This window comes from Mustela erminea, chromosome 5, assembly GCF_009829155.1.
Source record: "Mustela erminea isolate mMusErm1 chromosome 5, mMusErm1.Pri, whole genome shotgun sequence".
Lineage (NCBI taxonomy): Eukaryota > Metazoa > Chordata > Mammalia > Carnivora > Mustelidae > Mustela > Mustela erminea.
Window position 1 is genome coordinate 55,237,526 of NC_045618.1, and position 26,319 is coordinate 55,263,844.

The 26,319-nt window shown below is 42.8% G+C and overlaps 1 protein-coding gene across 1 annotated transcript in view; it reads right to left on the minus strand.

The window, feature by feature from the left end:
- The window catches only part of RYR3 (ryanodine receptor 3), a 511,070-nt gene that overhangs the window by 404,675 nt on the left and 80,076 nt on the right, over positions 1-26,319 (minus strand). The gene's annotated exons all lie outside the window — the stretch shown is intronic.

A 26,319-nucleotide genomic window follows, 5' to 3' on the forward strand; every position in this document is an offset into this window, starting at 1 on the left:
ATAGCTGAACTTTGTTTTGATAAAGTAAAAATCCAAAATAGTTCAAGCAGAGGAGTTCCATAATGCAGTTTTCAAAAAAATAAGTCTGCAGGCTGAGTTACAGGAGTCCAATTCATAATGCCTGGGCATGCCCTATGTACCAGGCAAGGTACCAAGGGCTCACCATGCATTGTGTTACAATAGGCCGTCAAGGAGACACTGTTTTATGGCTATGGAAACATGATTTAGTGAGATGAAATGACTTGTCAGAGATGTCCTGGCTGGTAGTGGCAAGCTGAGACTCAGAACAGGGTCTGATTCTGATGTGTGTGGTTTTAAAACTAGAAGGAGAGGAGATCACAGTCACTGTCCTAGCCCAGCCCAGAGACAAGGGCAAGGAAAGTGGGACTTGAGTGAGCCACAATGAGATAGCCAGGAACTGCAGTTTCAGTAAATGGATCTTGAACACATTCAATGGTATTACAGTGACAAGGATTCTCTTACTTTAAAAAACTGGAAAGAATGCTCCAACTACAAGCCTTAACTTAGAAATGCAAGTCTACAATCAAACGTCATTTTCTATGGCAAACACAGAAATTCTTCCTTCAAGAAGCCTCCTGAACAAATGGTCTTCTAAGTTTGGTATTATGTACTAGAAGAACACCTTTGCATTTCCCAAAAGCAGCATGCATAAAACCACAACATAATTCTACTACATACCCACTAAGATGGCTATAATAATAAGACAAGAACAACAAAAGGAAAATAACAAGTGCTGGCAAGAATGGGAAGAAATTAGAATGCTTATATACTCATGAGAACATACAGCCACTACGTGAAACATTTTGTCCTTCCTCAAAACGTTAAACATGGATTATCGTGTGACCCAGCAATTCCACTTCTGGGTATATACTCAGAAGAACTGAGAGCAGAGATTCAAACAAATGCTTGTAGGCCAATGTTCACTTCAGCATTATTCACGATAGCCAAAAAGGTAGTAACAACCCAAGTGTCTGTCAACAGATGAATGGATGAACATAAGGCAGTATATGCATACCATGGAATACTGCTCAGTTATGAGAAGGGATCAAGTTCAGAAACATGCTACAACACAAATGAACCTTGGAAGAATTCTGCTGAGTCAAATCAGCCAGAGGCAAGGGTGCCTGGGTGGCTCAGTCAGTTAAGCATCTGTCTTCAGCTGAGGTCATGATCCTGGGGTCCTGGAATAGAGCCCAATGTTGGGCTCCCTGCTCAGCAGGGAGTCTGCTTCTCCCTCTCCCTCTGCCCACTGCTCCCCACCCCATCCCCGCCCCTCCCCTTTGCTTGTGCTCTTTTTCGTGCTCTCAAATAGAATTTTTAAAAAAAGAAATTAGCTATACACAAAAGGAAAAAACTGTTAGATTCCACTTAAGTGAAATAGCTAAAAGGGGCAAAATCATAGACACAGGAAATAATTTACCAGAGGATGGGGAAGAGGAGAAAGTTTTTGCTTAATGGGCATAGAATCACTCTTTGGGATAATGAAAAGTTTTCTGAAAATAGTGGGAATGGTTATGCGACATTGTAAAGGCATTTAATGCCATGGAATTGCACACAAGGATAGTTAAAATGGTAAATTCTATTTTATATATATATATATATAGGTAATAAATATATATATTTTATAATACATATTATATTATATGTATTTATGTGTGTATACATTTATATATTTATTTATATTATACAGACATATTACACATATAAAACCACAAACAATTTACTCCCAAAAGGCTGGGGGCGGGGGGGAGGGCGGTGATGTGCAGAGTTGTCTTAACTATTGCCAGAGGGAATAAATGCAAACTTCCTTATTATAGATGTAGGTCAAACTGAACTCCCATCCTAGGTCAGAATGACAATATATACAAATGAATCTAGAACCAGAGGCCTTCAAACTGTGCTATTCAAAATAATTCAGGGGCTTCCTACCAACTACAGGCTAGTATTTGAATTATTTCACAGAGGATGCAAGGTCTTTCCCGATCTGGTTCCTACTACCTGTCCAAGTCTAAGCTCATAGCCCACCTCTCGTTGCTTTCTACCACTTTTATTCTGCAGCTCCATGGCATTCAAGCTCTCTCTTCCCTTTGTTTTCCCATGCTGTTCCATGTGCTTACAAGGGCTCACTCCCCCAAGCCACCTTTCATCATCTAACAAAGGTCTCATCAGTCTCAACAAAGTTCTGTTCCATGAAGCCTCCCTTGGACTTCTGAGGCTCCTTTACCTATGGTCCATTAACTACTGATCCCTCTGCAATGGCAATTACAATATTCCAATTGCTTATTTGCATGTCTATATTCTAGACTATTATTCTGTTGAACACAGAAATAGGTCATTTCATTGCTCTCTAGAGGAAGCTTAACACCATAAATGGTGGTTTTTTTTTTTTTTTCCCCACAAATGGTGTTTTAATAAATGGGCAAGACAGTGAGCCCAGCACTTAGCTGGGGAGTAGACTTGATCTCCCAAACTTTAAGGAGCAGTCGACCATTGGTACTTCTCCAATGTCCTTCAACGGACACCAAGTTTCAGAATGAATACCATGTATTATGTAAAACATAGAACAGAGCCAGAAAAGCTGGAAAGGACTACCCACACCCGTGGGACAGAAATCCACACCATTTGGAACCTGAGGAAATTTTCTGAGAAGTTAACTGAAAATCAATTTATTGAAAATGTGCTTCATGTGAAATTTGTCTATTATAAAGATGCACTCAAGTTGTATTACAACAAAGAGAAACAAAATCTAAAGGTAAAGAAAAATGTTAGTAATCATCTAACACCACTAACCTCAAGTGGGTAATTTGATTACTTTTGTCACAAAACATTTAGGCAGAGGACCTCCCACATTTTATTTGACTAAATAACTCCTTTAAAATCCACCAAATTGGGGCTCCTCTGTGGCTCAGTGTTAAGCGCTTACCTTCGCTCAGGTCATGATCTCAGGGTCCTGGGATGGAGCCCCACATCGGGCTCCCTGCTCAGCAGAGAGCCTGCTTCCCCGTCTCCCTCCTGCTCTGTCTACTTGTGCTCTCTGTCAAATAATTAAATCAAATCTTTAAAAAATAAACAAATAAATAAAACCCACCAAATTATTTGTTCTACTTCTGAATACATATGATAATTGGGTTCTCTATAGTACTCTACCTAACCAGTGGATATGATATAAATGTAGGGTCTTCCAGTCACTAGAAAGATTGATTTCTAAAGAAAAAAAAATGTTTGCAAACTAATACTATTAAACTCCCCTGAGTTTAATCAGCATGATTATGTCTTCAGCATTCCAACATGTCCTGGGGCGCCTGGGTGGCTCAGTGGGTTAAGCCTCTCTCTTCAGCTTGGGTCATGATCCCAGGGTCCTGGGATTGAGCCCCATATCATGCTCTCTGCTCAGCGGGGAGCCTGCTTCTTCCTCACTCTCTGCCTATTTGTGACCGCTGTCAAAAAAAAAAAAAAAAAAAAAAAAAAGAAGGAATAGTACTGTCCAGACTTACCTCCTTGCGGCTAGAATGGGGGTTATATGAAGACAGACCTCTTCCCAGGCACCTCCTTCCTTCTACCCCATCCAAGGAACTGTCTGGTTATTGTACTCCCTAGATTTCCCCTTTCATCATTTAGCTCATTCCAGGCCTATCCAATTTTTATTACCTACAATCCCCATTTCTATCTCTATTTCTTTGGGAAAACTCATTCCACTTCCATAACACTAGCTGTAAAGTGAACTTCTGACCACTTGTAAATCAGAGCTTACTTAATACCCATGATCTGATCAATCAGGAATCACCACTGAGGATGTATTTGCTGACTTTCTACCCCTGCCTCCCCTCACCCCGTGCTACTCTGGTCCTCTTAACAAGACTCTACTCTTCCCAGCATGCTGGGTCCACCACCAGACAGAGAATTCGACACGAATATCAAAATCTTGCCCTTCTGTCTTATTACCAATAAGCTACGATGGAGCCTAAGTCATTGCTTTATTAAGGCAGCCTCAGCCTCTGACCAGCGCTTGGACATGACCGGCCTTCTTGGTCTTCTCTCCTGGAGGCACCACCTAACGCCTCAGCAGCTACCTTGCTGGTCATCGGAGCATTCCAGAAAGGAATAAGCTGGACTCGGCCATGACTGAGTCCCCAGGGGCCCAGCTGAGAAGTTGACCTAAAGGTCATTTCACATTGCATCAGAATCTCAAAGAGGCTTTTAATGTGCTCATTTCAGAAGGACGTGACTTGGCTGGTCCTAAGGCTCACATCTGCCCTTCAGCAAGTCCCATTTGTAATTCCTCCCTCAGACGCTCCACATCTTTCCCACCCGAAGGCTGGACCCTTCAGAAAGGCACGATGGTGAGGTCTCCAGCAGGACTCAAGCCAGAGGTTTCAACTCTGGCTCCCTGACTTACTCCCACGTACGAAAGTGGGATTGCTGTTCATTCCTCTGAGCCTGGGTCCCCAGTTTTAATACCTGCATATAAATCCTTTGCATTTTAAAAAGTTTGCCAAAAAACAAAACGTAACAGTACTACTGAGAAGCAATTCTTACAAGCATCAGGGCCAGAAATTCATTTTTACTAGTTACTAAGACTGATTCACAGGCCTGGCCTTACCATAACCTTTGCTCTCCCTACTGGGTGGACTGGATTCTCCCTGCATCCTTCCCATTTTAACTTAACCATGTTAGCTCCCTGCGGAGCTCTGGAGAATTGAAAAAACAAAACAAAAAAAAACAGAACCAACAAGGAGTGCTCCTCTCAGCAGGGTCCCAGAGGGACTGAAAGCTAAGGTCCGGCCCACAAAAGCAGTGATGGGGGGTGGGGGGGAATAAGCGCCTTGACTTAAAAGATTTTAAATTGTCATTCTTGCCAGAATAGGTTCTGTTTATTCTGTGGTTAGATTAAAAAATAGGAAAGATAACACGATTCTCTCAGGATTGACACGAATAATGATAATTCAAAGCCTCGTGCATATGCCTCTAAGTCCTTTTATTGTGGCTGCTTTGTGCTTCTCCTACCAAGGAAAACACTTTTCACAATCTCCTGGTTTCAAAATGAGATGTCCTCCTCATGTTAGTCTGTTATTTTTAATTTATTGAATTTTAAGCAAAATCTTCTAGGAAACAGCAATTCTGTGAAGCAGATAGGTTCAGCCTGATCACTGAGGCCTCAGAAACAAGCAGGAGAAAGTCGACACCAATTTATAACACCACCCACCCCCAGAGCCCTAGCCCTCCTGTAATTAAGGTGTCAGATTTATTGACGCTTTTTTTTTTAATAGGACAGCTTTATTGAGATTTAATTCACATGCCGTACAAGTCATCCTTTCAAAGTGGACAGTTTAGCAGTTTTCAGTATGTTCACAAAAACTGTGCAACTTTGACTACCATCTACTTTTAAAACCATTTCATCAGCTCAAAGGAAAGAAATGCCATACCTATTAGCAGCCACTTCTCCCCAGCCCCTGGCACCCACTAACCTATGTCCCATCTCTGGGCATGTGCCCATTCTGGCCATTTCATAGAAGTGGAATCCTACAGTATTTGTCCTTTTGGGTCTGGTTCTGATGCTCCTTCCCCACCTCCCCTCCGTGCGCTTCTCCCTCTCTCCTTCCCTTGTCTTGTGCGCACACCTTAGGGGTCTCCCCTAGGTCCTCCATTCGGTCCGCTCTCTGCTGGGTGCCTGGGGAACCTCATCTCCTCAGTCCAAAGGCTTGGAATCCTCAGACCTTGATCTCCAGCCTGGATCTCTGCACTGGACTTTTGGACCCCACCTCTATTGGCTCCCTGGCATCTCTCTGAATTTCCTACAGAGAATTTAAAGCTAAAAGTGTCGTCTCCTGTCATCCCTCAAAGCCGCCTCCTCCAGAGATGTTCTCACACGTCCCCGGCTCTCAGGACCAGAAACACAGACCTCATCCTAGGAGCCTCCTTCCTTTGCCTTTTTCTCCACATCCAATAATGGCCAAACCCTGCTAATGTTTGCCCAAACCATTCCAGTTTACTTCTACCCTCAATGCCATTCTCCTCGTCCAGGCCTGGAGTGTTAACCTGGAACATGAACTAGCTCCAAGTTGGTCTCCCTGCCCTTAGTCCTGGCTCCTTTCAACCTGTTGTTAGACCCACAGAGACTGGCTGAGAAGAGCCCTGCTCAGTTACACTCCTGGGTGTGGGCCCTTCTGCGAGCCTGACACAGCTTGGCCCTACCCAGATTCTTGCCTCACCCCAGTCTCTCCAGGAACCGTGCTCACTCAGACATCAGCTTTCACGTGTGTCTCCTCCAGTTCGCTAGGATCTTGCTTACAACTGGGCCTTTGTTCTGCACAGAATAAACAACCCCTGAGTACCTCTTCTCCACCTCCCCAAACCATTTGCCCTTTTTGCCCCCTACTAACCTATCGGGGTGAGTCACCTGGTCATCTTTTCAAGGCAATTCTCCCTAACCAAGCCCTACGCCCAAGAGAAGGTTAGCAGCTCTTCTTTTTTTGTTCCCATAACATCTTATACTGCTGTGATCACAGCACTTTTCATGTAATTCGAATCTTCTGTTTACTTTCTTCTGTCTCTCACTGGACTGTGAGCTCTGATGGCAGGTGCTATTCTGTCGTTCACCATGATAGGGTCATAGGTCATTGTCCATGACATTCAACTGATATCCTCAATCTCCAGCACACCTCCTGGCACAATAAGGGTGCTTCGAAATACTCTAGAATGACAGCTTGCCATTTGCAACATACAGGCCATTGGCATGGTGGGATTCCGTTTTACCAATAGTGGACACTGACCCAGAATATTTTTGTTTTTTAGTTTCTTCTGTCTGGACACACCTCATCATGGGGCCTGACCAGAAGCAAAGAGATTCCCTTCTTATAAGGTAGGCAAATACTAAGCAGACATCAGTTTAATTTTTAAATTTAATCTTTTTCTTTCTGAACAGAAGGACAGGAACACGCTGTACACATTTAGAGTCTTGATCCCAGCACTCCACCCAACCCTGACCTCCTTTGCTGAAATGTCTTGGTGTTTTAACTTCTTTACGAGCAAAGTGAGGATGATAAAGCCCACCTTATCCTATGTTGCAAGAACAAATAAGAGATGTGAAGGTACCATGACTCTAAAAAGAACGACCTACAAGAAACCTGCCTTGCTCTTCTATGTCAATAGAAAAATATCATCCCAAAGTAAACACCAATACAAGTACAAGCAGAATGAATTAAGCTCTGCAGGGGCATATACACAGGGCCCTGAGCTCGAGACACCCGGATCACCTGCTGAACACCCATCCCCTTAACTCTGGTTGTTTTATCTCTTGCCTTCTCAGATGCAGGCAAGGAGGAAAGCCATCACATTTTCTTATTCCAGCCTTGACAGATGAACAACACATCCATTTCTCCTCTTCCGTCCTCCATGCTACTCAAATTCTTGAAAACAGGGCAGGAATCTCCAAAGCAGAAAGTGTGATTAGGGTAATACATGAAGGATTGCTGCGGAAAGTCACCTATTGTCTGATAAATTCCTAATTATAGGTTGCTTCTCCGTTCTCTTAGAGGCACCATAACAGTCTTTTAGTTTTAATTTTGCTGGTGGAGAGGAAGACTTTCAATCATTTAGGAGGCCAGCTGTGTTGTACTTCAGCTGCGAAATACGAAGGTTCTCAAGTGTGCTTGGCATATATTCTGAGCGAAAACATCACTGCTTATGCAGGCAAAATGTCCTTGTGTTGCAGATGCCTCATAATGACATGGGGACTTACTACATCTGTAGTCCGCCGACACCAGCTTCTTCACCGATGGGCACACACTGCGTCGCTTATTCCTTGTTTCACATCTTGTTGACTGAATGGGCACCAACTCAACTTAGATCCATACCACCCCAGAATTCTAAAATTAAAAGGAGGCTTAGCAATTATCCATTCTCATGCCTAAGTTTTAGAGATCGAGAAAATCAAGCCTGCCAGTTTATTTTCGCGTGATCATGTTGTCAGGGAAAGGTACTATTTCCATTAAGTTTGATAGAGTCCTTCACCATCAAGACAGTTTAATTTCCTCACATATTTTCAAACCAAAGTCCAAAGGAAAGCGCATCAATTTTTAAAAATGGGGAGTATGGGGGCTTAAGTGGGTAGGAGAAGAATAAATGAAACAAGATGGGATCAGGAGGGAGACAAACCATAAGTGACTCTTAATCTCACAAAACAAACTGAGGGTTGCTGGGGGGAGGGGGTTTGGGAGAAGGGGGTGGGATTATGGACACTGGGGAGGGTATGTGCTTTGGTGAGTGCTGTGAAGTGTGTAAACCTGGTGATTCACAGACCTGTACCCCTGGGGATAAAAACATATGTTTATAAAAAATAAAAAATTAAAAAAAAAAATACAAACAACAACAAAAAAATGGGGAGTACAGGAGCTCAATGTTTATAATGACAGACAGTGGATTCCAGCATCCAGCTGATTGCTTCGTGGCACAGAGCCTACCTCCAGTGGCCAATACCAACTTTCCTCCTTGACATGGCTTCCCCACCCAAGCTAAGAAATTTGCCAGCCAGCAGGCACAGGATTGACACATCTGAGATCCCTGTTGCAAGAGGAAGAATTTAAAGTCTGCTGGGGCTCTGTTACAAAAAAAGATTAGAAAAGAAAATTTGGGCGACCTCAGTTTTTCCACAATGGCTTTTTCAAATTTGACTTCTTTCCTTTACCCTATTGTGGGGTCCCCCCATGTCTCCTCAGGAACCTGCTCCCACTCATCATCCCCTTGCTCCTATCTCTCTTCTTGTTCTCTATTTGGTCCTGCCCTCCTGCCTACCGTCAGCTTGAGCTTCCCTCACAACGAACCACACACAGCAGAATGGCTATGCCCCATCCCCATGTCCTCCCACCAGAAAGGCTACTCAGCTTTCTGTCCTTTCCTGGGCTTGCCAGGCACTGGAAATAAACTGTCATCTATCCTCGTAGCTGCTGCTTCTTTACCTCCAAATTCAGAGCTTTCTGGTTTCTGTCTTCACTGTGCAAACAGAGTGCCCTGATTCCGCCAAGCAACTCAAGTTCCGAATTCTGTTTTCTGTACTGTTTAGACACTTGGTGAATGTGGCACCTTATCTTATCCCTACCCGCAGTGTTTGAAGTTAAGGCGCTCGTGTCTTTGACGATGGCCTTAGGCCTGATTTTCCTGGGGGCTTTGGTCTGTTTCCTGGCACATTATAGTGCTTCCAGAGCTAGTTGTTTTAAAAACACAAATCTGACATCACCTTCTGGTTCAAAAACCTTCCATGAAGTATCCGTCTAGGCTAGCTTCCATGGGCCATATCCTGTAGGATAAAGTTCAGTTTCTCCAACTACCTTTTCCAGGACTGTCTTTTTGTACTTGCTCCCACCTCTGGCCACACTCAACTATTGCTGGAACCCACTCTGTCCAGCTCTTTCATGTCTTGCTGCCTTCCTTTATGCTTTTCTCAGTACCTGGAATATGCTCTTCCCATTTTCTCCACAAGCTCTACTTTTACTTTTCCTTCAAGGTCTAGTTCAGAAGTCTTCCCCGCCCGCTGGCTTGAGGGGCTCATTCCCGCTCTTGCATCTTCTGTGCTCCTACAGCATCTGTACTCTCCTCTATTACAGCACTGAACATACTGCACTGTGAGGATTTTTTTTAATAGGAGACTATCTCATCTATCAAATAGCATGGCTCCTCCACTAGGAATTAACAGTTCTCTACTCCAGTTTCAAAGTTCTTTCATGTCCATTTGGAAATCACACTTGCTATAACATCTCTTTCTAATGCTCATTTTTGGAGAAGGTGACTAAAATATGATGAACTCTTGCCCAAGACATCCATCTTTTGAGAATCCTCTACATTGGCAAGTAGAGGTTTTGGACAATACAAATGTGTTTTAAGCAAGTTTCCTGGGAAATGCAAGCTACCTCATTTTTCTTAAAGGGCATCCCAAGACCCCTCCTAGAAGTACAAATGCCAGAATTCAAGATGTTGAAAGAATGCCTCATTTTTTTTTTTTTATTTGGAAGAGTCATCTTATATACCAAAAAAAAAAAAAAAAAAAAAAAAAAAGCAAGCACTGGTATTGAAATATCATCATCAAGATGATGCACTCGTCTTTCAGGCCCAGAGATGGGCAAACCATTCCTATCCTCAAAGGAAAACAGTGATTAAAAAAGATGGAGCAACCCACCTATAGAATCTTCTTTTCTTGAACAGAACCCGATTCTCCTGATCAAGACAACCCCAGCTGCCTTCCTCCAGGAAGACTAGCTTTCCTCCTCTTTTCCCTGACACAAACGCATACAAACTTGGTTTTCTCCATTTAACAAGCAAATCTGTTTGCAAACAGGAAGCTGCCAAAGTGGGAGGGTGTGAAACAGGCAAGGCGGAGGACAGTTCTGGAAATGCATCTGTGGAGTGGGAGCTTGATTTAGCCACACTGCTCAGCTTCAGAGATACTCCCAAAGCCATGCATCCCCAGTAGTGCAGGAAAAACCTCGAGCCCCATCCCCTTGAGCCCTAATGACAAACGCTAGGCCCTGAAGGCTTTCCTCTCCTTTCCCCAAAGGGTGACCTCTGCCAATGAACATGGACACGTGGTTGGGGTGGCTGCAAAGTGATTCCACTGGTGATGACCAAGTAATCTGATGAAAACTCACATACCACCACCTGCTGCCTCTCCCAAAGCCTTAAAGAGAGCCAGGGGTTCCACAGTCAGCTTAGTCCTTTTGGAAGAGTGGCATCAAAGACCAGATCCAACTTGGGAACATACCTCTGGCATTTGGAAGAGGTCACCAGCAAGTCAGTGCCCAGAACAGCCTCGTGGCCTTCCCAACCTTAGCCAAAAAGGCTGTGAGATGGAAAAGCTGCATTCCGTCCCGAGAAACTACCGACTCGATCAGCCCATAACTGTCTGAAAGGGAAGGGCATTTGTTTCATGTCAACAATCATATTTAAATCCATTTGCCTAACTGACTATTCTAAGTAGCTCAGAAACTAGTCACCACGGAGCCCAGTGAATGGCAACAGCAGGTGTAGCTGACACACAGGAAGCATAAATTTGATATTACAGTCACAGTAATAGGAGATTTCTTGACAGACAACTGTGACAAATTCTTTCTTGGGGGTTCATTTGGCCCTCAGAGGTCTTCGTGGAGCTGATTACTACAGAAAACAGGCAAAAGATAGGCCAGACCAGACATCTGCAAAACCTCTGATAGTTTTCTCCCCACTTCTCAATGCTTATTGCCGAGGCAATGGAAAAACCCTCGCCAAACCACCGAAGGGATGAGACCTGCACAGAACAAGATCTTCTAATGAAGACACAGGTGCTCAGAGAACGCAATCCCACGGATGCCCTCATGGCTTCATGTATGTGGGCAGTAAGGGAAACAAACTCAAGGTAAAGTCGATGGGATTCGGATTTTGACAGCTGTGCCCAATTAGTACATAACTAGAAAAGAATCACTTTGAAGAGAGAGCAGCCCAGGGAATCCTGCTGCTTGTATCATCCTTTCTAAACCCCTCTTTTCTTTTTTACCTTATTTCTTCTCATGTTCCCATGTGGTCACATCAGCTTCTCTATGTACATTTCAATGGAATATACACATTTGTTTGCTTGGATCCTTACAATGACAGACATCTGCTTTCGTAATTCTTAAAGGCAGGAAGCACATTTGCCTCCATCACTTAATACCTCAAAGATGCCATGGTGATGGCTAAGCATTGTGTAGACACAACAACAAGACATTAAGCTTAGTTTGCTTCTCTCCTAAATTTGCTCAAGGGCTCAGCTGGACAACTCCAGCCCCTGGGAAGCAGACTTTCTAACAGCCTGAGCAGGAAAAACAAGGTCTGGCAGGGGGTGGGGGTGGGGTACTGAGAAGTGAGACCACAGGAAGCCAGCCAGTAAGCCAGGGACAGACAGTGGCCATGCCATCCCGCCAGGCCCTCTACCCACTGCCATGCTGTGCAGCACCCACACCTCTCCTCTCCCTCCCAGGCTAAAGGATTCACAGAGGAGAACTTCTGAGAGCTATCTGCATCTCAATTTCAACCATCTCTGACCCTTAGATGAAAAAAGGCAGCCCAATGCAGACCACTCATTGCTTTCTGAGTAGCTGGCTTTCTTCACCTGACAAGCTTTTCCCTTTGAACCTGAGGGATGGCTGGTCTGGAGCCTGAATAATGAGGATGAACTTTAGTGACAAGAAGTTTGCCTAAACTTGTAACAGATCATTTTCAACATTCTGACAATGTAGGGAATAATGAATTTCCACTCTGCAGGGTACCTGCCTGTTCATTTCAATTCATCTCAGAGGATTCCAAACCTGGGAGCATCGATTTTACTGTATATGCTGCCGAAGTGAGCACAAAGCCAGGGAGCATCGAGCCTCTCAAGTCACATGTTCTGAAGAAGCAAAGCATCATGTCCAGGTAAAGGCCCACGAGGAGTCATGATGCTACGGAGTCTGAGAAGCGAGCAGGTCAGGCCCAAATATCTGCGTCATCAGTGACACGATGAGCATTCCCCAGGTGACTGCGTTATATGAGCCTGTCCCTCTTGTATCATTTATCACTGTACAAAGAGCCCCAGATCGTGTTTACGCAGGGGGATATAGAATTTTCCTATGTTCAAAGTCAAATGATGGAAATTAAAAAACCTCAAGGAAAGAGAATCTCTTAACTTGACCTCACCATTTTGGGGGTTTATACCTACTTTGGACTGTCTCAACTAGCAGGGACATGATCAGAATCCCAGGATCACTGGCACCTGCTTCTCTCAGCAATCTCTCAGGTTATAATCCTCTAATCCAAGCGTTTTCAATCAATAAGATAAATTCTTAACTCTCTCCCAGATGTGGGTCTTAATTTAGCTCTTCAGTCATAGCTAAAATTTCCAGGAGGGAGAAACTCCTACTATCATTTGTCCGCTCACCTCTGGCCCAGATGACATAAAAGGATGAGATTCACCCTTTCACATGAAACAACAACAGAAAAAAAAAATAGTACAGGGGCACCTGGGTGGCTCAGTGGGTTAAAGTCTCTGCCTTCAGCTCAGGTCATGATCTCAGGGTCCTGGGATCGAGCCCCGCATCAGGTTCTCTGCTTAGCGGGAGGCCTGCTTCCTCCTCTCTCTCTGCTTGCTTTTCTGCCTACTTGTGATCTCTGTCAAATAAATAAAATCTTTAAAAAAAAATAGTACAAACTATTGTGTATGAAACAAAGGTTTTCAAGACATAGGATATCAGTTAATGAAGGAAGCTGAGTCACACAGCTGGCCCGTCTTTCTGCCTACAGCATGGGGCAGGAAAGCAGGGAAGCCTGAGTACAGGAGACAGAGCTGGGAATCTGGGGAAACCAAGGCAGCAGTGTTCACAGGACAGAGTGCCAGAGTGCACGAGGAGGGGATGCTGTCCAGCGTTCTGACCAGGAAGGCCTGTCCCATGTTTCTAAGCAGAATGCAGTTACCTGAGTCACTAGCAATTCTCTCCTAATCAGTGTTAGGAGACAGAAAGGCCATTGGTTAGTAATCAAGAAGTGAGTCACAAGTGCATTATAAAAATGATTTTGGGAAAGCTGAGTGGCTCAGTTGTTTAAGTGTCTACCTTCGGCTCAGGTCACAATCCTGGGGTCCTGGGATCAAGCCCCCTATTGGGCTCCCTAATCGGTGGGGAGCCAGCTTCTTCCCCTTTCTCTGCTCCTCCCTTCCCAACTTGTGTTTGGTGCGAGCACGCGCTCTCTCTCAAATAAATAAAATCTTTAAAAAAAAAAATTGTTTAAAGAAAGTGATGCTTAGGTATTATAGAGGGCACGGATTGCATGGAGCACGGGGTGTGGTGCAAAAATAATGAATACTGTTATGCTGGAAATAAAAAAATAAATAAATTAAAAAAAAAAAAGAAAGTGATGCTTAGGGTTTTTTTTTTTTTTTTTCCTTTAACTCCCATCTGAATATACATGCAGGGAGTCAATTTTTGTCACATTTGTGAGGAGAAGTCCAGGCATAGATAACTCTGAGTAGATGATTATATACATTAAGGATCCATTTTCCAGTCTACAGAAGCAGGAACTGAGGCTCATACTTGAGATACTGAAGTTCATGTTCTGCCCAGAAGGCTTGCCAGCTAAAATACAGGATGGTGTCGAGCATCTGGGATATACTTAGAAGTTCACTGAGGAGCGAAGGTCTTTCTCTAGAAGTTAAGCTCCTCTTCTCACTGGACTCCACCAACTCTATTGTACTCACAGTCTCCCACTGCTGCGGACAAAGGTTTCTTTAGCCAGAATGAAGTTATGGGAGTCCTACCCGACCCCATCAAATGACCCAACATCAAGGTTACTCAACACAGGTCTTGGCGCCAGATGAAATGCATGTCAGCTCTTTGGTGTCTTCCCAGCTCCTTCAGGGTACAAGCCAAGGTCCCCACGGTGGCCTCTGAGGCCCACGACCATATCTGCGGTTCCTTTGTCACACCCTGCATGACCCAGCTCAGAACCACACACTTCCTGTTCTTCTGCCTCGAATTCTCTTGTAGGCATTTCTAAGGCTCACTCCCTCTCTTCTTCCAGTGAGCTGCCTTCTTTACCTCAAACATCACCTATTCTCATTACTCTGTTCCGATTCTCTTTTGACATCTATATATTTACTGGCTTAATTATTTATTATCACTCTCCCTCCTGTCCTAGAATAAATATACAACAGGGCAAGAACTTTGCTTTTTTTCATGGATGTAACCTCAGAACCTAGACTCAAACTGGGCATCTATTTGCAAGTCAGTCAACATCTTGAAGGCATTAATGGTTGTTCTCCAACTGGAGTGCTCTCACCCGACAGCAAGCTTTCAGCTACATCCAAACTCATTCTTCAGAACTCAGAGCCAGAGACTGTAGCCTAAAGCAGAGAAGGTGGCTACCTCCCCTACATTATTTGAGGATGTGAGGGGCAGGGCTGCTTGACCCCCACATAGAGAACCATTGTCCACTATTTCATGGTGATTTGTTTAATCCCTCTTAATTAACTCTTAAAACCTTATCTTTGGGAAAAAAAAATCTCCAGTGTCTATATTCTTGGGGGGCAATTAAATCTCATTTGCTCAACACTTTCACTGTCAGGCTGATATGAACAGATCACACAGAGATTTTATGGAAGTTAGGGGACGCCAGAGGTAAGGAAAACAGTTGGAGGATTCCTGAGAGGGAGCTGGAACATCCAAAGGTCCCACTGTCTGGCCAAGGGGAGCTAATTTGTCTGTCACCAATGGATCTACTCTTTGAAGTTCATTCCTCCCCTACTACCTACCCAATCAGAAAAGGTAGGAATAAGAAAGCATTTCTTTGGCATCCAACGGGATTACTATTTCCATGTATCTATGACAAAGCACAGAACATGTTCTGAGTCACTGTGACATTCTTTCCATCCCAACACCCTACTATCATTGGACTGCCTTTCCAGTCACAGAGGTAAGCAGGCAACTCAGGCTTGATTGCCAGAGTAACACATCCTCCTAGCTCAAGGGTGGATGGGCACTTGGCCTAAGCAAGGCCAATAGGAATTGGTATTCAGAATGTAAATACTAGAGAAGTGAGAGAGACCTTCTTTTCCCTAGGATATATAGGGGTAAGAAGGTCATGGGCCTAGAGTCGATTGTGGGCCTCTTTGCCGCGCAGGAAAGAACCTGCCTAGCTATGCAGCAGAGGACAGCAGAGCCAACAGGACTCCTCCACAGGAGGCAGAGCCCTGATAACATCAGCTAAACCCTCAGATCAGCTGGAACTGAAGCCAATTCCATCAACTGGACTACTCGGTTCCACTACCAAAGTTTCCCTCTTTGCAAGTTTCTTTGAGCTGGGATTCTGGCACTTGCAACTGAGGGAACATTGTTAATATTCATCATTACTACCTCCAGGCCTTATGTACTTGTCAGTACCAGAGAAGCATCAGTCTATTAAAGGAGCTGACCGCTATGCTTTCTACCAGAGCACCTATCTAATTCGATATTTGATATATACAGGCTAAAATATACCTGCACAACAGATTGATTTCATGTTTCTCCAGATTGGTTCCACCCTATTGATTTCTATGATGAAAACCAAGATAAACCTCCCATGGTCCCAGAATCTTCTCTTTGGTCTACAAACTTAGCCAAATAACTCAGCAAAAAGGCCTAGGGACATCCCTAGAGAGTAGACACAAGACAGTTTATAAGGTTACATCTTACCCAGTTAAACTGAGCCACATACTTAGTGTGTCAGAGCGGTTTAGAGCCTCTGTCTCCAATGCCAGGATTGTAGTCTTAAAGAATGAAAACCAGGGGTGCCTGGGTGGCTCAGTGGGTTAAATCCTCTGCCTTTGGCTCAAGTCATGATCCCAGACTCTTGGGATCAAGTCTCCGAGTCAGGCTTTCTGTGCAGCATGGGGCCTGCTTCCTCCTCTCTCTCTGCCTGCCTCTCTGCCTACTTGTGATCTCTGTCAAATAAATAAATAAAATCTTAAAAAAAAAAAAAAAGAATGAAAACCAGCATTGGCTGCTTACTCAGCTTGCTAAGCTACCACTGAGCCTAAAAATACCCACCCCCAAGACAAGCAGAGTTGTTTTTTTTTGTTTGTTTTTGTTTTTTTTTTTTTTTGGTAAAACATGCAAAAGAAAAACTACCTTTGATTCAGAGAACATTATGTTATGTATTTACAATATATCCATAAACATGGTCTCACTGGGGCTTTTAAAGCAACCTGGAAGTATCAATGTTCTTATCTTCCAGATGAGACAACTGAGGCCTGTGGAAAGGTTGCCACTTGCCCAAGATCAAAGAGCTGTAGTGGCAAACCCAGGACTTAAACTCAGGTCACTTGACTTAAAGATTCATGCTCTTCTCATTCTGTTTCCAAGTCTTCCCAGGATAGAGCTCCTAGGTTACTTAATGTCTATTATCAAGAAACCCCAAAACCAAACCAAAACAAAACAAAATCAACCCCACAGGAAACTAGATTTAAAACAAAGATTCTATAGTACAGATGAAAGGTATACACTCCATCTGGGAAGAGCAAAAATTAGTCTATGGCTTTCAAAAATCACTCTAGTCTCAGTCCTGTTTATACATTTACTATGAATTTATAATAAACTTTTAATTATTTTCCATTTGCGTTAAGATTTTTGATATAGTAGCTAATGCTTTTTGTTTTTCTGATAATTTGACTTGTGCACTTTTAACAGTGATTCAAGCCTAGTAGTTTCTAATTTTGGAAGTTAAAAGTCACAAGCTATAGGAAGTTGTCATTCTTCATTAAAATCACAAACAGGTTTCCATTTTCTTGTTATGCTGATTGTGCTAACAGACGATTTCCATGACAGTTGTGCTATGAACAACCAGCTGGCTAAAGGGAATGATGTAGCCCAAGGAACCTGAGCTTTGAGATCAGATACACTCATAGCTTCAGATAACAGCCGCCCCCATCTGTGTGACCTTGGTCAAGTTCCTTAGCAGCTCTAAGGCCCATTTCTTTAATTGGTTAAGAAAGGAAAAATATTTATCATTTAGAACTGTTGTGAAGATTAAATGAACACATGAACATGGAAATGTTTAGTAAGCAAGTTCCTTCCCTTTAAAGATCACCAATATGTTTCATCATTTATAGTCAACAGAGTACACAAAGAACAGCGCAAGCAATATTCTGATTTTACATCTTGTCATCATTTTTACTAATAAAAGGCGCCACTCCAGATGCACGCTAACCGTTATTTTACAACCACATCACCCTTAAAAAGGAAAGGCAAAAACACTCATGAAAAAAAAAACAGGAACATGTGGTCTGCTATTATAAGGGAGAAATAGCCATACAAAACAACTGTTTATCTCTGAGTTGACAAGATATCCCATATGCTTTTTGGCAATTGCTTTTATTTTTTAGAACTCCTCTAAAATTATGGCTAAGAGTCTTTCTTCTGGCTTTAAGTTTGGAAACCATCCAAGATTTATTTAAAGAAAAAAGTTAACCAAATCCAACAAAAGGTTAAGATATTTTGAAGAAATTAGAGAAAACAACACACTTGATTACGCACAGATGGTGTCCACTTAACTAGAAGTTCAGCGTTATGTCATGGATGCACAGAAATATTTGAATCTAATGATCAACTAGGAAGCTGATGGGACACAGAATTGTAACTTTACTTCCTCAAGAAAAAGATTTATTTTATAGTTTCTAAAAGCATACTGATTTAGATCAACGCATCATACAGTGTTCATTGTTCAGAGTTCTGTTGTTACAGAATTATTATTCTACAGTGAAATTTATAATGTGACCTAGAAGAATCTTCAGAGATTTCTTCAAGCCTGTCAACACTGAAAGACTCAGATCTTCACTTTTTATGAATATGTATATACACATATATGCATATACTAATGATGTTTGTATTTAACATGTATCAGGCATATACATTTACTGGATAAAATGTACTGTTGACACTTACAAAGCATTAATTCATCTCTGATTGTTCAAACCATCTGACACTCACCAATAGTTTAAAAAAAAAAGAATAAGAAAAAAAATCAAAAAGACAAAGTGTAGTCTTCAGAGTTAGCTTCATGGCTATAATCATATATCCTAGAATCTAGATTTGCTTATTTTCACAAACCTAAATATTTTATTAATTTAAAGATACTAGCTCCAAGTTTAAAAAAACAGGAAAGCATTACCGCATATCCATTCAATTGGCTACCTACGCAGTTATGAAATAAATAACAACATCACTAGTTAAGGCATGCTAAAAAGCTCTTGCATTGGTTATGGGTTTCAAACCTCTTTGTAGAGTCCCGGTGCAGAAACGGAGTCTTTTAGATGCCTCATGCCCCAAAGAGCCGTCCTGGCTGGCCTCTTATTTCTATACCGCTACACAAGACGGACACAAATTTAAAATCAAACACCGAGGTAAAAGGCCATTAAATAGTTCTGCCTCTTGTCATTGCTGGTGGACTTGGTCACTCGTGGTGTGGGGGCGGCGGCCGTGGCCAGCACTGCCCACCCAGATCCATGCGCATCTGTGCAGCTGACACATGGTCAGCCTAATTAGTCTCAGCCCTATGGGGCATAGGATTTCATAGCAACAACCGGCACCGAGTCCTACCACGACATGGCAAAACACAAACTTGATAGATGAGAAGCGAGTTTCCTGAGTCCTTGAGTAGTGAGTAGTCCCTGAGGGGCCCCTTTCCTAAGGACAGTCCTGACTGGCCGCTCCGCCTGTGTGCAGGGTTTATACCAAATAGATCCTCTTCAAAGCTTCAAGTCTAGCAAAGCTGTTTAACATGTAAAGTTCAGCCTAGTATTAACAAAAACAGCAGCCTGTCTGTATTTCCAACATAAATCAGGCACTAAAGTAGAGATCTGGATTAAGCCAATGAATAAAGGATGTTTACCCAAGGCAGGCTATAAAGCTACGTGACAAGTATGACAAACACCACCGGGCGGGTTAACACTTTCCAGAGAGTTGATGCAACCGGCTTATGAACGCCGCCCATGTAACTTCAATATTTTGGAAATGAAAATCAAATTAGGAACTAAATTCCGTTTTCATTTACTAATCATACCATTTCCATGGGGCTATTCATTGCCCTTACTCATCTATAAAATGCAAACGTTAAGTCTCTGTGTTCCATTAGGATGACACTTGTGAACCAATCAACCACAAAGTATGAATTTATTAGTATCTTCTAATTTCTTTCCTGATATTCTGCATACAAGTATCTGCAACCAGGAAAATTTTCTTGAAAAACATTAAAACTGATTTTTTTTTTTTTTAAAGATTTATTTGACAGAGACAGTGAAAAAGGGAACACAAGCAGGGGAAGCAGGAGAGGGTAAGCAGGCTTCCCATTGAGCAGGGAGTCCGATGTGGGGCTTGATCCAAGGATCCTGGAATCATGACTGGAGTCAAAGGCAGACGCTTAATGACTGAACCACCCAGATGCCCTAAAATTAATTTCTCTTCCCTTTCCCTAAAATCAGCGTCTCCCTAAATATCTTCAGCCATTTCTGTAGAATATTTTTGCAGACGTTTTGCTTCTCCATCCACTACTCTTTAATAATCATGGGGAAGATTTTGATCCTTATCAGGATATACTTGGGCCTCGAGTTCCATTTTAAGAGGGCATTGTTAAAATTAATATTCATTTAGAAAATTTGGGAAACAAAGGATAGAAAAAAAAAATCACCATATCCCCCCACCCAGAGATAATCATTATCATTCTGGTATATATCCTTTAAATTATTTAGACAGATTTGAGAAAGAGGAAGAGAGATCACAATAATTAACTATAACATACTATCAAATATAAGATCTACCATCCATATAATAAATTGTCAGCGTGAGACACAAATTGTAAAATGTACCCTCATGTCAAAAATGTTAACAATGGAAAAGAATTTGTCTTAAAAGAAATAGGACATTGGATGCCTGGATGGCTCAGTGTGTTAAAGCCTCTGTCTTCGGCTCAGGTAGTTGTCTCAGGATCCTGGGATCGAGCCCCACATCGGGCTCTCTGCTCGGCAGGGAGCCTGCTTCCTCCTCTCTCCCTCTCTGCTTACCTCTCTGCCTGCTTGTAATCTGTCAAATAAATAAAATCTTTAAAAAAAGAGAGAGAAAGAAAAGAAATAGGACAATCTTATTTTCCATGTGGCATCATACTAACTCTTCTGTAATTTAGTTATAATATTTATTGTAATTTTATTGTCCTTAATTTTCTGAATTGAGTATTGTGAACAATTTTTCATGTAAAAAAATTATGCTACATGTCCAAAATTCTAGAATTTCCAGGATTTCTACAGCATCATTTTAGTGGCTATACAACATTCAGCTGGTTGATGGACAGAGCAGAATATAATCTTTGAAAGGACTGTTGCAGGATTTTTATCAGATGGCTTAAATTCAAGCAATATATTTAGTATACTTGTAAAGTCAGACACCTGAGACAACCAGAAAGTTACACTCATCCTAACCAAGGATATCATTGCAAAGATAATTCTCTGAATGAACTTTAGAAGTTTAAAGTCCTCTTTAGAGTGTACTTTCCAAAGTGTCCATCAATAGATTAATGGATGAAGTTATATATATGTATATAACATATATAAACATATATACACACATATATATGTGAGTGTTATACAAGCGCAAAAATATTTAACCACAAAAAAGAATGAAAACTTGTCATTTGCAACATGATGGATCTTTGAGGGCACTGAGCTAAGAAAACAGAAAAACAAAACAAATCCAGTATAATCTCTTATCTGAGCAAACAAACAAAAAAATAGAGAACAGATTGGCATTTGCTAGAGATATGGATGGGGCGGGGGGTGAGCAGTTGCTCCAACAAGGTAGAACTATATTTAAAACCTTGTAATAGCTCAGCAACAGACTGGTTAACTGAGATTGTCTAGGGACACACCTCTCACACAGTGCAGATAAGAGCATTAATTCATATTTGGCCCGGCGTTGTTAATACGTCTAACGTGTCCTGGTAGCCAGAAAATCTCTCTTAAACAACCAACAGTTTTTTCAGGGTGACCCGATGATGGTGAGTTTTGAAGGCATGCTGCTGGCCTTGCAAATCATTTATGCAAAATGTCCCTGCCCAGGCTGCCTGCGTTCTAGGTGACTATGATTGACCCAACAGCAGCTCAGAGATCAGAAGGAAGGAAAGGGTAGTAAAAATTCAGCAAGTAAGGTTCATGGAGTATTTTCTCCTTAGGGTCAAAGCCTTAATAGGCTGAATTAGGAGCTGAGGGGAAGAAGGGAAAGTGTGATAACACTACAACTCCTTGGTGGAGGCCAATTCGGCAGCTTACTGTGAAAGCCATTTCCCTTTAAGATTGAGAAACTCAAGCATCCTTTTTTTTTTTTTTTTAAAGATTTTATTTATTAATTTGACAGAGAGAAATCACAAGTAGACGGAGAGGCAGCCAGAGAGAGAGAGAGAGGGAAGCAGGCTCTCTGCTCAGCAGAGAGCCCAATGCGGGACTCGATCCCAGGACTCTGAGATCATGACCTGAGCCGAAGGCAGCGGCTTAACCCACTGAGCCACCCAGGCGCCCCAAACTCAAGCATCCTTACTGGAGCACCTTACAAAATTGTCCTAATCCCTTACCTTGTTGTGCCCAGCTCCGCAGGAAGGAAGGCAATCTCCATGAAGGAAGCTCAGACTGGGGACAGAACTCAGCCCTCCACAGCTGTCACTGACCCCCAGAATTCACTCAGAGGCTTGCCTGCTTTTCCCAGCACCTGAACACAAGGGTGTCAGGTCCAATCAATTATCTTTATCCCTGGGGATGAGTTTCAGAGGAAAAGATGCAAAAGGGCAAGCCATGGGGTGTGTGGAAGGAAGGATTCTACCTCTTCGCCTCGGTGGGAGGTAGGGTTGCTCATGCAATATACTACACAAATCAGGACACTTTTTCTTTCTTCTTCTTTTTTTTTTTTAATAATTTGAGAGAGAGAGAAACCATGCATGCACACACACGAAGGGGCAAAAGCAGACTCTCTGCTGAGCAGGGAGCCCAAGGCAGGGCTCGATCCCAGGACCTCAAGGTCATGACCTGAACTGCCAAAGGCAGATGCTTAACCCACTGAGCCATGCTGAGCCCCATATCAGACCATTTTCAAGAGTGAAGAGATGAACTATGAATAATTACAAGACAGTAACACAAATCAGATGGGTCCCAGCTTACATATGGTTATCTGAAGTGTTGGGATCTGCATGAATGTCTTGGCATTTCACAGATACAACTCTTGAGTGGAAGAATTCAGACACTAAAGAATATGGACCCAGTTCCATTTGAATAAAATTCAGAAACATGCAAAAACTTATCCACAGGGTAGGTTAGAGTTTTCCTTAGGAGATGGCCTAAGAAGGGAACGGAAGAGGAGGGAAATCAGGGGGACTTTGGGGATTCTAATATTCAGTTTCTCGACCTGGGTGGTATTTGGACTTCGGGATTTCACTGACCTGTACTGTTACTTTATGAGCATGTCTCTGTCATACTTCAATTCTAGAAGTTTATATAAAAAGGAAGCCTCACGATTGGGTTGTGTATGCAGACACACGTCCTTATACATATCTCTATAGCGACAGCTGTAACCAACGGTAACCACAGATGCAGATTTCTCTCAGGTTTTCTTTAGGATCTGCTGCTAGGTCACTTCTCTCCTTGCCTGTGGGGTTGGGAAGAGACAGATAAAGCAAACTGTGGCCCACAAGCAATGCAGAGTACCTACCTTTTGAACACAGGGAAAGAGAGCTTCATTCTGGATCAACTCATTTTTTTAAATTGTAATGATGCAATTCTTAACAGCGCTGTACACACTGTCCTTAGACTGACTAACAAGCAAATATGAATGGGGTTACGTAAGTCTCGCCACAGTGTGACTCTTTCTCAGGTAAAGAAAGGGGCTCCAGGTGTAACAGGTTGGTTTTAAGTCGGGGCTCTATACCATGAGGTCTCATGATTCTGGATTTATACCGAATGCTGCCGTTGGGGAACCTCAACCTTCTACCTAGAGAACTGAGTGAGGTCAGCTCCACCTGAGAGGTCTATTCTGCATGCTGTGGGCAGGTGACAGTCCCCATGGACACAGGCCACCAGAGATACCCATACCATCGTGTGTGAATGAACCCCCTCTCAAGGCTGGGTCTCACTGTCCTTGGACTGAGGCGTGCAAGTCAAGCCTGTACCATCCCCCACACTTTCAGCCTGTGGTCCCTGCCCCACAATACTCTGTAGTTCCTGCAGCTTCCTAGGGCTCCTAGGAGAGGAAGAAGCAGACTCCCTGTGGAGTCTGATGTGGGTCTCCATCCCAGAACCCTGGGATCATGACCTGAGCCAAAGGCAGATGCCTCAATGAGCCACCGAGGTGCCCACACAACTTAAGTTCTTGAGAGTAAAGCTGTAACAGAATTACAAGTTCCTCTCTCTGCCATTACACCAAAGTACAGTAGTATACTTGATATCCACACTGTGCATGAATAACAGTTTCTAATAGAAAAAAAACTATCAACTTTGCTTTGGTCACTATTAGATGATCTATACATCTCTAAAGACTTTTAAAAGGTAATTCCTCAATAGTTTCTGTGCACACTGTATTTGTCTCAAATTTGAGGTATGTTCTTCTAAACCTACTTTGTTGAAAGTTTTTTTTTTTTTTTGATGAATGGATATTATACTTTGTCAATTGTTTTCTCTGCTTCTATTGAAATGATCATACGGTTCTTTTCCTTTCTCTTATTGATGTGAAGTATCACGTTGACTGATTTGCCAGTACTGAACCACCCTTGCCTCTGTGGAATAAATGTACCGGATCATGGTGAATGATTTTAATGTATTATTGGATTCAGTCTGCTAATAATTTTGAGGATTTTTTACATTTATGTTCATCAGAGATACTGACCTGTAGTTCTGTTTCTCTTGTAGTATCTTTATCTGGTCTTGGTATCAGGGTAATGTGGGCTTCGTAGAATGAATTTGGAAGCTTCCCTTCCTCTTTTTTTGGGAGGGGGAATGGTTTGAGAAAAGGTATTAACTCTTCTTTAAAGGTTTGGTAGACTTTACTTGTGAAACCATCTGGTCTTGAAATTTACTTGTTGAAATTTTTTGATTACTGATTCAATTTCTTTGCTACTTAAAGTTATTTCAATCTTATCTTTTAGAGGCTCATTCTTTTAAAAGCCTTAAGTTGAATATTTTATCTTGAAGGGATACTAGAGAATGAACTGGAATAATTATATAGATACCATATTTGATATGCCAGGCAGGCTCTTTATATATCACAAAAGTCAAATGTATTATGTTCCCTTCCCTGGACAGAGAAGCTCCAATTTTTCTTGCCCTATTATTCCTCACCCTATTATAGTAGTATTAATAAAATATATCAGGCTTAGTTTCTTGACCAAGGAAATAAAGAGGTTGGTTTGTGTTTTGGGCCACATAAGCATTACTCTTCTGGGTTTCAGAGTCTATAAAAGGGGACTAAAGGAGGAAGGTGGCTTTTAACTTATTTCCTGCAGGGTGAGTTATCTATTGGTGAAAGGCAAAAACCTCCCTAGGACTCTAGATCAGGTCATCTGTGATCTCACTGATAACACTGTGCCCCCATATTGCGGCTAGATCCCACATACATGCTCATGTATGGAACTGGGGGGCAAGGAGGGGCAGAGGTGGGGGTTGGGGACTAGAGATAGCCAAAGGTATTGAGAGAAGTGACTTCTGACAGATCAGAAATGGCAGCCCAGACCCTATGCGACACACCAAAATTTACATCTGTCTCAGTGTTTTAAGAATCTGAGTTTGTGGTCAACAAATATCAAATCACAAGACTTCATATAATATTCTGTATTTACAGTCTCTCTTGAAATGCTTTGATGTTGAGTGCCTTTCAACAACAACGGTTTGGAGCAGAGTAGCAGGGGTTCCCCACAAGTGGGGCACCTGTTCTCCAGTTTACTATGGTTCCCAGCACACCCAGTATCTCTTACACTGGCCTTTGTCCCTCCTGTGTCATCCTGGCTGCATGACCTCTAACCTCGAGGAAAAAGAGTTGAGGGGTTGAGTTGCAGAGCTTGTGATCAAGTCCCACCCCTTCACTGAAGGACAGGTGAAATGGCTCTCAGGTTTACAGAAGGCAGAGGAAGGTCCCAGAGGTGAAAAGCACGCCTGTCCCCCATGGAGCAGCCACTCAAGGTGCCAGCCACAGAAACAGAAGGAGCTGAGCATGCTCTACTCCCCAGCCATCTGGCTGACTCTTTTCTGACTTTTAATCTGACTGAGGGCAATCCCAAAAAGGGCCCGTGCCGGGCACTGAGGGATGTGTGTTGCTCTAGGCCAGAGTAAGTCCAGTTTTCAGAATTACTCAAGTGGGTCCACAAAGGACTTGGAGAGCACTTTAAACCACCCCTGCATCCCCTCCGGGTCCATGGAAAGTCACACATTCTCAGTGTTTGCATCCCTGTAGGACAACACAAGGAGACAGAGATCTATTTCATTCCCTCAGGCCCAGTGGGACAGTTAAGAACTCAATTTCAAGGCCAGCGGGCCCCCAAAATAAACCACCCAGCTAACCAGAGGAGATGCAGCAGGCAGGACCCTTGGAGTGAACCATGTCCACGCTGGGCACTGCCCAGAGTTGCCAGATTGGATTTCTAGGATCTCTGACCAACACAGGCTCCAGCTCAGAGGAAGGATTTAGCAGAGCTCTTGCCTATGTCACTGGCAGCCCGTCAGCCACCGAGCCTGGCCTGGATTCTAGCGCCAGCTCAAATGTTCTGCCCATCTCTCTG